Source organism: Leptodactylus fuscus, chromosome 3 (assembly GCF_031893055.1).
Source record: "Leptodactylus fuscus isolate aLepFus1 chromosome 3, aLepFus1.hap2, whole genome shotgun sequence".
NCBI classification, from domain to species: domain Eukaryota; kingdom Metazoa; phylum Chordata; class Amphibia; order Anura; family Leptodactylidae; genus Leptodactylus; species Leptodactylus fuscus.
In genome coordinates, this window is record NC_134267.1 from 233,469,925 (window position 1) to 233,481,926 (window position 12,002).

Here is a 12,002-nt window from a genome sequence, read left to right on the forward strand (position 1 = left end):
GTATAATACAGGATAAGTAATGTAATGTATGTACACAGTGACTGCACCAGCAGAATAGTGAGCGCAGCTCTGGAGTATAATACAGGATAAGTAATGTAATGTATGTACATAGTGACTGTACCAGCAGTATAGTGAGCGCAGCTCCAGAGTATAATACAGGATGTAACTCAGGATCAGTACAGGATAAGTAATATAATGTATGTACACAATGACTGCACCAGCAGAATAGTGAGCGCAGCTCTGGAGTATAATACAGGATGTAACTCAGGATCAGTACAGAAGAAGTAATGTAATGTATGTACACAGTGACTGTACCAGCAGAATAGTGAGCGCAGCTCTGGAGTATAATACAGGATGTAACTCAGGATCAGTACAGGATAAGTAATGTAATGTATGTACACAGTGACTGTACCAGCAGAATAGTGAGCACAGCTCTGGAGTATAATACAGGATAAGTAATGTAATGTATGTACACAGTGACTGTACCAGCAGAATAGTGAGCGCAGCTCTAGAGTATAATACAGGATAAGTAATGTAATGTATGTACACAGTGACTGTACCAGCAGAATAGTGAGCGCAGCTCTAGAGTATAATACAGGATAAGTAATGTAATGTATATACACAGTGACTGTACCAGCAGAATAGTGAGCGCAGCTCTGGAGTATAATACAGGATGTAACTCAGGATCAGTATGAGCTGAGTCATTTATGAGAGCTTGGATTAATTCCATTGAATGAGGCACAAATATTATGTTGTATAAGTACATACATGTGTCTTTAGTGTATACTGGGTCTTGACAGTATTGTATTATGTTGTGATGACAGGATTAAAAAATTGTGTCCAGGACATAAACTATATAGTTAATAAAACAGAAAGTGTTGGTGTCGGTATATGACAGTCAGTCTCTGAATACAGGGAGGAAATGGTCTCACTAACCCTATTAGTTAATTATCTGTCCTACAGATGGCTTCCCACTAATCCTCTTTACACTCATCATAATCCATTTCAAAGTGACCACTCAGAAAGAATCAGATTCTTTTTTTCGTGTGGATCAGCAAAGATGTCAAGCGACAGAACCAGGGAATGTTACCGGACCCTGACCATGGCTCGCTGATCGGTTCTGCTTCGGACCCTGAGGATGCATTGTATTGGTGACTTTCCTTTCAGAATTGGCCGAGAATGACATAATTGGAGATGAACGATTGTGAAGTGGGTCACTGGATAAAGGAGATCTGATCTACCCAATGCAGCTGTAAACCAGGTACCATTTATTATCATGGCCTTGTGGTTTAAGTACATGAAGCTTCATCCTTGTATATTACAAATGGTTGCAAAATTCTGAGGGACAAGATCTGTAAAGCGCTCCAGAATATTCTATAAGTAAGTTATATAAGTTATATAAGTAATCAAAATAGATACTAATAATAAGGGTGCGACACAGTGTATATGTGAACAGAGCATGGGGCAAACAAACAGTTCCCTTACTCTTACAGCAAGCAGGAAAAACTGAGAAATTGACTCACAAAATACGTTGCAGTTTATAGCCTATGCAATGAATATACAATAATTCTACTATAGTCTGGTCTATCTGGAGCCTAGATGGGAGAATAAGACCAACAGCTTCATATAACCTGCCCTTTTATGTTTTTTTTTTTTTTTTTTTTTTTACTTATTAGATTTCCTGTATTTTTCTTGTAGTTAGTGTTTTTTGCAGTGATTTTATCCAATGGTTTATATCTATTTCAGGCAAGCTTGAAATTTAATAAAATAAATAATTAATAATTTTTGCTCAGGACTCCTTGTTGTTGAGTTCACCAGGTTTTGGAAAGAATTGAATGTTACTTGGATATTTTATACATTTAAAATGTTTGACCTGTTTTAAGAGGTCAATATCTGATCAGTGAGGGTCCTACACTCCAGTGCCCTAATAGATCAGCTGGTTGAAGCGACAGCATCCGTTTAGTGAGGTCACTGCTCGCTTCATAGACCAGTGACGTCACATTTATTTATCACATGACCTGTGTGCAGCTTAGAACCATTCAAGTGAATGGGGCTGAGCTGTAATTCCTAGCACAGCCACTCTATAATGTATGGCGCTGTGCTTGGTGAGCCGTGAAAAGGCTGCAGTGCTTGGAGGCATCGTTTGTTAAAACAGCTAGGGGTTTTGGGTGTCAGTCCCCCATCAGACAGTGCCTACTGTATGTATAAGGACATGAAATTAGGTTCTTAGTATACACTTTGATAAACAATTGTGTGAGCCCATCTGCCAGCAACTAGGCGGCCTGTTAAATGGGACCCTACACCACAAAGACCGCTCTCTGGGCCAAATTAAATATGGTAACATGTAGTTCAAGAATATTCTGCTCCAATTAAAATCAGCCATGGGCAGCATGCACAAAACAAAATGGAGTAAGCCACACCCCCATATGTACAAAGCAACAAATGCAAAAATAGTCAGTGCTGCCAAACTAGGCAGGTGCAGATTGCTGTGGCCCTTGGAGGAATTCAAACACAAAAAATTGCAACAGCACTCTGCTAGCACCCAATAATATTACTGCTATGCCATATAAATACAGGAAGGTGAAGTTCTTAGCACACATGTTGATCAATTTGTGAGAGCCCATCTGCCAGTGACAAGACAACCTCTTTAGATAAGACACTTCTCCTGAATTCATTTGGATGCCTAGGCCCAGAGAGTGACGAGTCTTTGTAGGGAGGTTACTTTACCATTTGGCAGATGGGCTCTCACAAATTGATCAACATGCGTACTAAGAACCTCAAATATTTTCAGGCTTTTTATTATCGACCTATCCTTTGGATAAGTTTTTAACATAAAATCAATGGGGGCCGAGAATCGACACACGCACTGATCAATGGTTCTCTGAGCAGTGTACAAAGCCAGAGGCAAGTGTCTTTGTATACTGTGCAGTGACCGGGCCTGTAACATCGTGGCCCAGTCACTGCAGATCTTCTGGCTCTGTGCATTGTGTGGATTACTGTTTGATGCTAGTTTACAGGGTCCTTGTTTAGGCTTTGAACCTATTCCCTGCGGATATTGTGGTCTTATTGTATTCCAAAAATGTTTCAATGTACATCAGGTAAGTAGAGGGAAAAGATGCCACATGGGGTCACTGCTCAATGGAAGCTCAGGTGATACTGACCACTATACCTGGAAGGATGACCTCACCAGCATGAGCTGTTCACGATGGAGTCAACACCATCAACGTTCCCATGATGTGTTGGGCATAAGACATCCAATGACTTTCCTTTGAGGTATTATGTCACACAGTCCTGCAATTCAGAAAGGGCAGACTAGGGGTGATCCTCTGACCGATCATGGAGGACTATCTGACTCTGTTATAAATGGATCACACTGGTGAGGTCCTCCGTCCATGTATATGGTGGTCAGTATCGGCTAAGTTAAGGTGGAGAGCCTGCCTATATTGTTCTTTTTCTTCCACTTACCTAACGTAGAAATATTGGTACGGTCCGCCACTTGGCTAAGCCAATCAATTGGTCTCTAGCCATAACTGGAGAAGGTCAACAGGAGATTAACCCTTTGTTCTCTCCTGGATTTGTTTCCGAAACATACAGAAAGTTCTGCAGACTGGCAAACAATGACAACAGGATTATCTCTTGTTACTTGTATTATTCATTCCTAGGTTTAGTGTTCCTTTATTGTTACCCTTAGACGAAGAGATGCACAGACATGGAGCAGATAAGTAACACACACTGGGCTAGGTTCTTATGGGGTATTGTGGCTGATTCACATGGGGCCTAGTGGCTCTCATGGGGACTGTCATGTCATGTCTCTAATGGTGGCTGACATTGTTTTTGACAATTTTTGACAATGTTCACAATTTTGGCATGTCAAAGACCACACTACCTATACAGTTCCCAAAAGGAGACACCTGTAATCGTGTAAACATGGCGTTTGGCACTTTATACACACATACACCTACATGTAACTTTGTGCCAAAGTGTAAATTTTCATACGAACTGCAAAAAAAAAATCATATCTAGGGTTAAAAGTAAGCAAAACATTAGACGCACATCTAGCCTGAGCTTGAACCTTTTGTATTGGATACATCCTTGGCTATTCAGGTGCTTTCCTACCAGGAGATACGGCGTATGGCTTTATCTAGTCGTGTGTAACTATATTCCAGAAAACTATAAAAAAAATGTATCCTTTAATTGGATTTTAAGGGCTTACATATTGATAAACTATTCTTAGGATAGGTCATCAATATGTGATGTGTGGGGTTCAGACCTGCAGGACCCCGCAGATTAGTTGGCTAAAGAGGCCTATTCACTGAACACCAAGCACAGTGCTATATGTAGCCTAGGGGCTGTGCTTGGTATTGCAGCTCAACTCAATTTCCTTGAATAGGACTGACCTGTCACCGTACCAGTACCAAACACAGTCCTTTGGAAATGTACGGGGTTGTGCTTGGTATTCACCGAAGAGGCTACAGCGCTCATTATAAAGCTGTGGCTTCTTCAACTAGCTGATCCTCGGGGTCCTGGATGTCAGACCCCCACAAATCATATTAGGGTTGAGCCGATCTTGAGATTTCAGAATCGTTTTTAAAATCCGATTTTCGATCATTTCTCAGCCGATCCCGATAGTGAAATTTTTTTCGATCACCGATCGGGATCCGATCTTTTCCGATCCCAATCGCTCAACCCTAGATCATATATTGATAACTTTTGTTAAAGGGGTTGTTCAGGAACTACAGTCCTGCATCAGGAGGAGGTGAAATTAGAAAAAAACATACTCCCTGCCCCTGTCCGGTCACCCATGGCGTGAGTGATGTCTTGGGTTCTTTCTTTAGGCTGCTGAGGCCTCAGTGGTCACATGCAGCGAAGACTTCCACATGAACAAGACCCGGGACGTTGCTGAACTGGAGAGCAACAGGAAACATCGGAGCGCCAGGGACGGGGGAGTATGTTTTTTTTATTTTTAATGGTTCATCTTCCTTCTAGCCCAGAGCTGTAATGGACAACCCCTTTAAGAATAGCTCATCAATATCAATGGCCTCCTTCACACGACCATTGTGGATACACCATTGTACAGGCCCTTTCATTTCTATGGGCCTGGACACCCGACTACTTTTTTTGCTGCCATGTGTCCATGCCGTATCCAAAGACCACAATTGAAGGGGATCATGCAATTCTTTATGTGGATCAGTATTTGCCGATGACATAGAAAGTCCCATTATTGCATGGTAACTTTTTGCAATTCAGCTCATGGTTGTAGTGGAGGGGACCACGGCGCAGGCGACATTTTATTATATAACATCCGTGTAATTGTTATACAAGAAATGATAATGACGAAACCTCCACCCCGGTGGCAATGATCTGACCTTAATCCACCGCAGCAGATGACTTGATTAACCCTGATGTCTTTTGGGAAGACGGATTAGCTCTGGAAGCGGCTTCCTTGGCAGGTGACCATACCATGAAGTAGCATGTTACATGGCCAGGACAGAGAAATACGCTCTGCTTCTGTGTCACGTTGTCCATGTCTGATTGTACAGATTTCCTTTTCTGTTTTCTAGCCGGTACAATGGTACGATTCCTTCCTGGCAACAGCGGTCTTCGCTGCGCTCCATGTATGGGAAATTATAAAGTGATATCAAATTCATACAACATCCTCACAGCCTGCCAAGATATAAACACGGCCGAGGTTCAGATGGGGACAGATCCTGGCCAGCGCCGAGACTTGATGTAATTCAAGACCAACACCACTTATCTTCTTCCTGTAAAAAACAATCCACCAAAATATCCCCCACCCACGACCATCAACAAAACGTTATCATGCTAAAAGTGGCAAGGCCTGAAGTGCCCATTACATTTACTGGAGGAAAAAATGTGCAAAATTAGTCAACCTAAATGGATAAAACTAAAACTTTGCACCCAGCATCCTTCTCCATTTCTGTTTTTGGCTATTGTAGGATGTCTGTGATATGTAGCATAGAGCATGAGGGACGATATATAATATGGTCTAGTATGGACTGCCCATGCACTGAGCAAAAAGGAGAATTAGGCTGAGTTCAGACAGAGTATTGTGGATCGGAATTTGATGCGGAGGCCGCCTCAGGTTGTGGTCCAAAATACGGGGCAACCGCAACTGGATGCCGATGCAGTGCAGCACTGCGATCTGGATTAGACTCAAATATAATGAGTGTTTTAAGGCAGATTCGCGAGGCACAATCCACCTAAAGAATGAGCATGTCCATTCTTTTTTCCAGGAGCCGGAACAAGCATCTCCGGGAAAAAAGAAACGATCGTCTCCCATTGAAATCAATGGGAGCTGTATTTTTGGACTTGCTTCGTCTTTTTCTTTCCTCTGATAAAATGGAAACACAATCCTTAAAATATAGGTGCGGAAATGTCTTAGATGCATTGTATTGTTATCAAAATGCGGCCCCCTAAAGTCATAGAAGAGTGGTGTTTTCATCTTGGTGCACCCATACATAGCCCCAAACATGTTGGAAATTTGGCTATGTTTGGAAATCGCAGGCTGTGTGGTGCATGTATTTTTCCCCAATGTGTGAATGGAGTTCTCTTTCCAGTGACTGTAAAACACCACCAGGGGCCCATTATTTCTATGTACTCCCCCTCGGAGGGAAAAACCATCCTTCACCAAGGACAAAGGTTCAGTTCACTATTTTAGACCTGTGTCTAAATATTCCAGCCAAATATCCTCCCTCACACCCAGCACCTGGTGTCTCCGACTCACAGGCATCAACTTAAAAAACCCTAAAGGTGCTAGTGATCAGCAAATGCTCCTTTGCTGGGTCATCGCATGTTTTGTGCACCACAAACATTTTTTAAATTGTATAATATTATTAATCCTACCTAAACTCTGCCCTGTGAATATGGGACCTTGAGTCGAAATTTTTTAGACTGCTTTCACACTATCTGTTTCACAGACTATAAAAAATTGTACGTCCTAGTGTATTTCCATGTGCTGTCCATGCCCAATCTGTGTCATCCAATTATCTTTTTTGCATCTGCACCCCCCCCCCTTTATTTTTTTAGCATTGCCTCGCACAGCACATGGACGGCACACACATTGCACACAGATAACATCCATGTACTGTACATTTTTCCAGGACCCATAGATTTGAATGACTTAGACAAATAGAAAAAGGAGATAAAATAGAGCAGGTCCCAATTTTTTTTCTCAGTGTCTCTTGGTCCGTGATAAAAAATTAACAGAAGAATTTCTCCGTTGACTGTAATGGGTGCATGTCCTGATGCAGTGGTGTAACTACAGGGCCCGGGACATTAGGGGCCCGGCGACAGCTGCTACTGCTGTGTTTTTTTTTCTTAATAGGCCGTTACCGGCTGGAGTAACTCCAGCTGGTAACGGGCCCTATTTACTTACCGATCCTGACAAGGCCCGGGATCGGTAAGTGATGCCATAGGCCCCACAAACACTATTATTATAATGATCGGAGGCCTGGGAGAGGTAAGGGAACATAACAAACACTGTTACTTACCTCTCCACGCTCCGTACAGGCATCATGCTTAGTTGTCTGACATCCGGATGTCATTGAAGATGGCCGACACCACCGAGGACTGCAGCGGAGCCGGGGATAGGAAAGTGACAGTGTTTTTTATGTTTGTATCCCCCCTCGGTCTCCGATTATTATACTCTGGGGTCTGAAAAGAACCCAGGGTATAATGATTGTTCATGGGTGTCCACAGTGGGACATAATACTGTGTGCAGGGGCCACCATGGGGCATAATACTGTGTGCAGGGGCCCCTATGGGGCATAATACTGTGTGCAGGGGCCACTATGGGGCATAATACTGTGTGCAGGGGTCACTATGGGGCATAATACTGTGTGCAGGGGCCACTATGGGGCATAATACTGTGTGCAGGGGCCACTATGGGGGATAATACTGTGTGCAGGGGCCACTATGGGGCATAATACTGTGTGCAGGGGTCACTATGGGGCATAATACTGTGTGCAGGGGCCACTATGGGGCATAATACTGTGTGCAGGGGCCACTATGGGGCATAATACTGTGTGCAGGGGCCACTATGGGGCATAATACTGTGTGCAGGGGCCACTATGGGGCATAATACTGTGTGCAGGGGCCACTATGGGGTATAATACTGTGTGAGGGGCCACTATGGGGCATAATACTGTGTGCAGGGGCCACTATGGGGCATAATACTGTGTGCAGGGGTCACTATGGGGCATAATACTGTGTGCAGGGGCCACTATGGGGCATAATACTGTGTGCAGGGGCCACTATGGGATATAATACTGTGTGCAGGGGCCACTATGGGGCATAATACTGTGTGCAGGGGCCACTATGGGGCATAATACTGTGTGCAGGGGCCACTATGGGGATAATACTGTGTGCAGGGGCCACTATGGGGCATAATAGCGCGTGCAGGAATGCAGGGGGGGGGGCAGTCGTTCAAGGTCTTCGGCGTCAGTGTCAGTTGGACGAGGGGAGGCATGTCAAAAGTTCGTCACGGGACCCCGCCATTCCTAGTTATGCCACTGTCCTGATGGTTTTCTCCCAATCGGCATGTGGACACAGACGTAGTTCAGTAGTGTGAAGGGGCCCTAAGAGACTTATAATAGTGGGAGTAAGGGCCCTGCTCACAAGAGCTTACAATCTATGAGTTCATAGGAGGATACAAGAGGTAAAAGTGCTTGTTTTGTTCAATGGGCCAGCCATCTTGTATACTAAGTAAGCTAGAACACATAAAGCCGCACAAGAACAGTCTCTGCATGCAAAGAAATCAAGTACTTTAGGGAACATGATCGAAGACAGGAATCAATGTATGAAATGCGGTATATTTGTTTAAACAGTGTGTTTTAGGGCACAATATGGATGTTTTATTAATCTGAATGTCCTGGGTAGCGCATTCCAGAGAACTGGCGCAACACAAGAAAATCCTTGGTGAGCGGAATGGGAAGTTTGGAGGTTAATCTTCAATCATTGTCATTGTAGAACATGGGAAAGACAGAGATGAGGGAGGAGATAGAGGAATTTTAGGTGACAGGGATAGGTTTATATTATATTCTGTAGTCTAGGGGCAGAGACGGGCACAGACAAAATAAACAAACCTGTTAGGTATCCCCATGTGCGTATAAGTCCGTACTATCCAAAAAAAAGCATTATTTATCCCATATGGTGAATGTTTAAAAATGAACAAATTAGTGTATTTTGGTCATTTTGCTTTCCCCAAAAAGAGCAATAAAAATTGATCAAAAATTCATAGAGATCAAACATTGGTGCCAATAACAACTACAACTTGCTTGAAACATTATGTCTTATCAATAAACACAGTAAAACCTAATAAAACCAATATTAGGGTGCATTCACACTGAGTAAACGCTAGCTTATTCTGAACGTAAAACACGTTCAGAATAAGCGGCGTCTAAAGCAGCTCCATTCATTTCTATGAGAGCGGGGATACGAGCGCTCCCCATAGAAATGAATGGGCTGCTTCTTTCACTCCGTGCAGTCCCATTGAAGTGAATGGGGAGTGCCGGCGTATACGGCAAGCTCTGCTCATGCCGGAGCGTACACGCCGGCACTCCCCATTCACTTCAATGGGACTGCACGGAGTGAAAGAAGCAGCCTATTCATTTCTATGGGGAGCGCTCGTATCCCCGCTCCCATAGAAATGAATGGAGCTGCTTTAGACGCCGCTTATTCTGAACGTGTTTTACGTTCAGAATAAGCTAGCGTTTACTCAGTGTGAATTCACCCTAAATATGATATGATCGCTATCATAGTGACCCACCGGATAAAGTTGTCATGTCATTATTAATGCAGAATGAATGCCATAGGAACAAAATGCAAAAAATCATAATAGAATTGTGAGGTTTTTTTTACATGCACTCCCCAAAACCTTAATAAAAGCAAATCAGAACATTATATGTACCCCTAAATGGTGCCAAATAAAAGTACAACTCATCACACAAAGAAGAAGCCCTCACATAGCTATGCAGACAGAAAAAAGATATCAATTTTAGAATGCGGAAAATATGAAAAAAGTTGCATTAACATACAACCTAACCTGCGTCCTTAAAGGGTTAAGGTACAAAGTGTACACTGTATAATATATGTCCTATTTATAAGCTGGACTGCCTTAGAACATATTGCGCACCCCTGCTTACTTCCTCAATTCCCCAGCCCCATATACCCAGACTTTATATTAGGATTCATGTTCTTTGTATGCACCTTCCCTATATCCAGAGATGCTTTGCTCCGGGTTCATACAGTGCTCGCCGTTCTATCGGCGGATAGGACAGGAAGCATACACGTGATTACGAAGGTCAAAAGCATTTGATGGCTTTTCCATGATGCCTCCTTATAGCCCAGCGGATCAGCTCATGTTCTTTTTATAGAGCGCTGGTTCCAATAACACATCGGCCTGTGATCTCATTAACAAGACTTTGTCCAGACATCCCATCAACACATAGAACGATATAATGAGAGCCTGAATTGTGTGAGCAGTGGTTATAGGTAACTGCGTCACTACATGAGAAACGGAGAACACACTCATTGCTTTCCTTCCATCTACATTTCTTTATCCTTCATTTATTCTTTTCCTTCTCTCTTTACCTCTCTTCCTTCCTTTTCTGTATTCTTTCTTTCCTTTGTCTTCCTTCCCTCAATTCTTCCTACTCTTTTCCTTACATCATTCCTTCCTTCCTTCCTTCCTTCCTTCCTTCCTTCCTTCCTTCCTTCCTTCCTTCCTTCCTTCCTTCTCTTTCCTTTATTTTTTGACATCCATGCATCTTTTCAATACTTCATTCTTGTCTTCACATCCTTCTTATTTTTATTTACCATTCCTTCCATCCTTCCCTTCATTCCCTTCCTTTCCTTCCTGCCTTCCTTCCATTCCTTTCTTCTTTCCTGTCTTCTCTTTGCTCTTTGATTATCTCACCTCTTTTTTATCTTCTCTTCCAATTCCATACATCTCTTCAATCCTTCATTCTTCTCTTCCTGTCCTCCTTATTTTCCCTTTACCATATAAACAATTCTTCTTTCATTCCTTCCTTTCCTTTATTGTATTCCTTTTCCTTCCTGTCTTCCTTATTCCTTTCCTTTATTCTTTTTTTCCTCCAATCTTTCTTTTCTTTACTTTCTTTTCATTTTGCTTACTTTATTTTTTGGCATCCATAGATCTCTTCAATTCTTTATTCTTCTCTTCCCGTCTTTCTTAATTTATCATTTACCCATCATTTCTTCATTCTATTATTTTTCATTCCTGTCTTCCTTTCCTTCTTCCTCCCTTTCCTTTATTCTTTTACTACGTCCCTTCTTTCTTTTCTTCCCTTCCTTCCCTTTTGCTTCCTACTTTTGGCAGCCATGTCCCTTTAATTCTTCATTCTTCTCTTCCCATCCTTTCTTCCTTCCATAGCAACTTTGGGAGAAATATTGGAAAAATATGTCCCTACTAGATCTCCCTGTTCAGACTCGGTCGGAGGAATTTACTAAGAAATTACTAAATTTCCTAAATCAATCTTAGGCCTGGTTCACATCTGCAGTCGGTATTCCGCTTGGGGACCCATGAAAGGAGACCTATACGCATTAAAAAGTGGTTAGCTGAGAAACCACATGGACCCTATAAACTATAATGGGGTCTGCGTGGTGTCCGCACGAATCATGCGGAGAGAAACATCCTGCCAGCAGTACTTTTCTCTCTGCATAATTCGTTTCGACACCGCACGGAAAACCCATGGACCCCATTATAGTCTATAGGGTCCATGTGGTTTCTTAGCTAACCGCTTTTTAATGCGTATAGGTTTCCGTTCATGGGGTCAAAAGCGGACTCCCCAAATGGAATACTGAACGCAGATGTGAACCAGGCCTAAGATTGATTTAGGAAATGCCATTTTTAATAAATTCCTCCTGCTGGGGGCGAATAGGGAGTTCTAGTAGGGCCATATTTTTCCAATGTTTCTCCCAAAGTCGGAATACTGAACGCAGATATGAACCAGTCCATAATC

General features: G+C 42.7%; 1 protein-coding gene across 1 annotated transcript in view; it reads left to right on the forward strand.

The window, feature by feature from the left end:
- The first annotated feature begins 1,023 nt into the window (after positions 1–1,023).
- Positions 1,024–12,002, forward strand: part of RP1L1 (RP1 like 1) — a 40,939-nt gene continuing 29,960 nt past the window's right edge. Inside the window, exon 1 of the mRNA XM_075269303.1 lies at positions 1,024–1,261. The gene's annotated coding sequence lies outside the window, so the exon portion shown is untranslated. The remainder of the gene's footprint in view (positions 1,262–12,002) is intronic.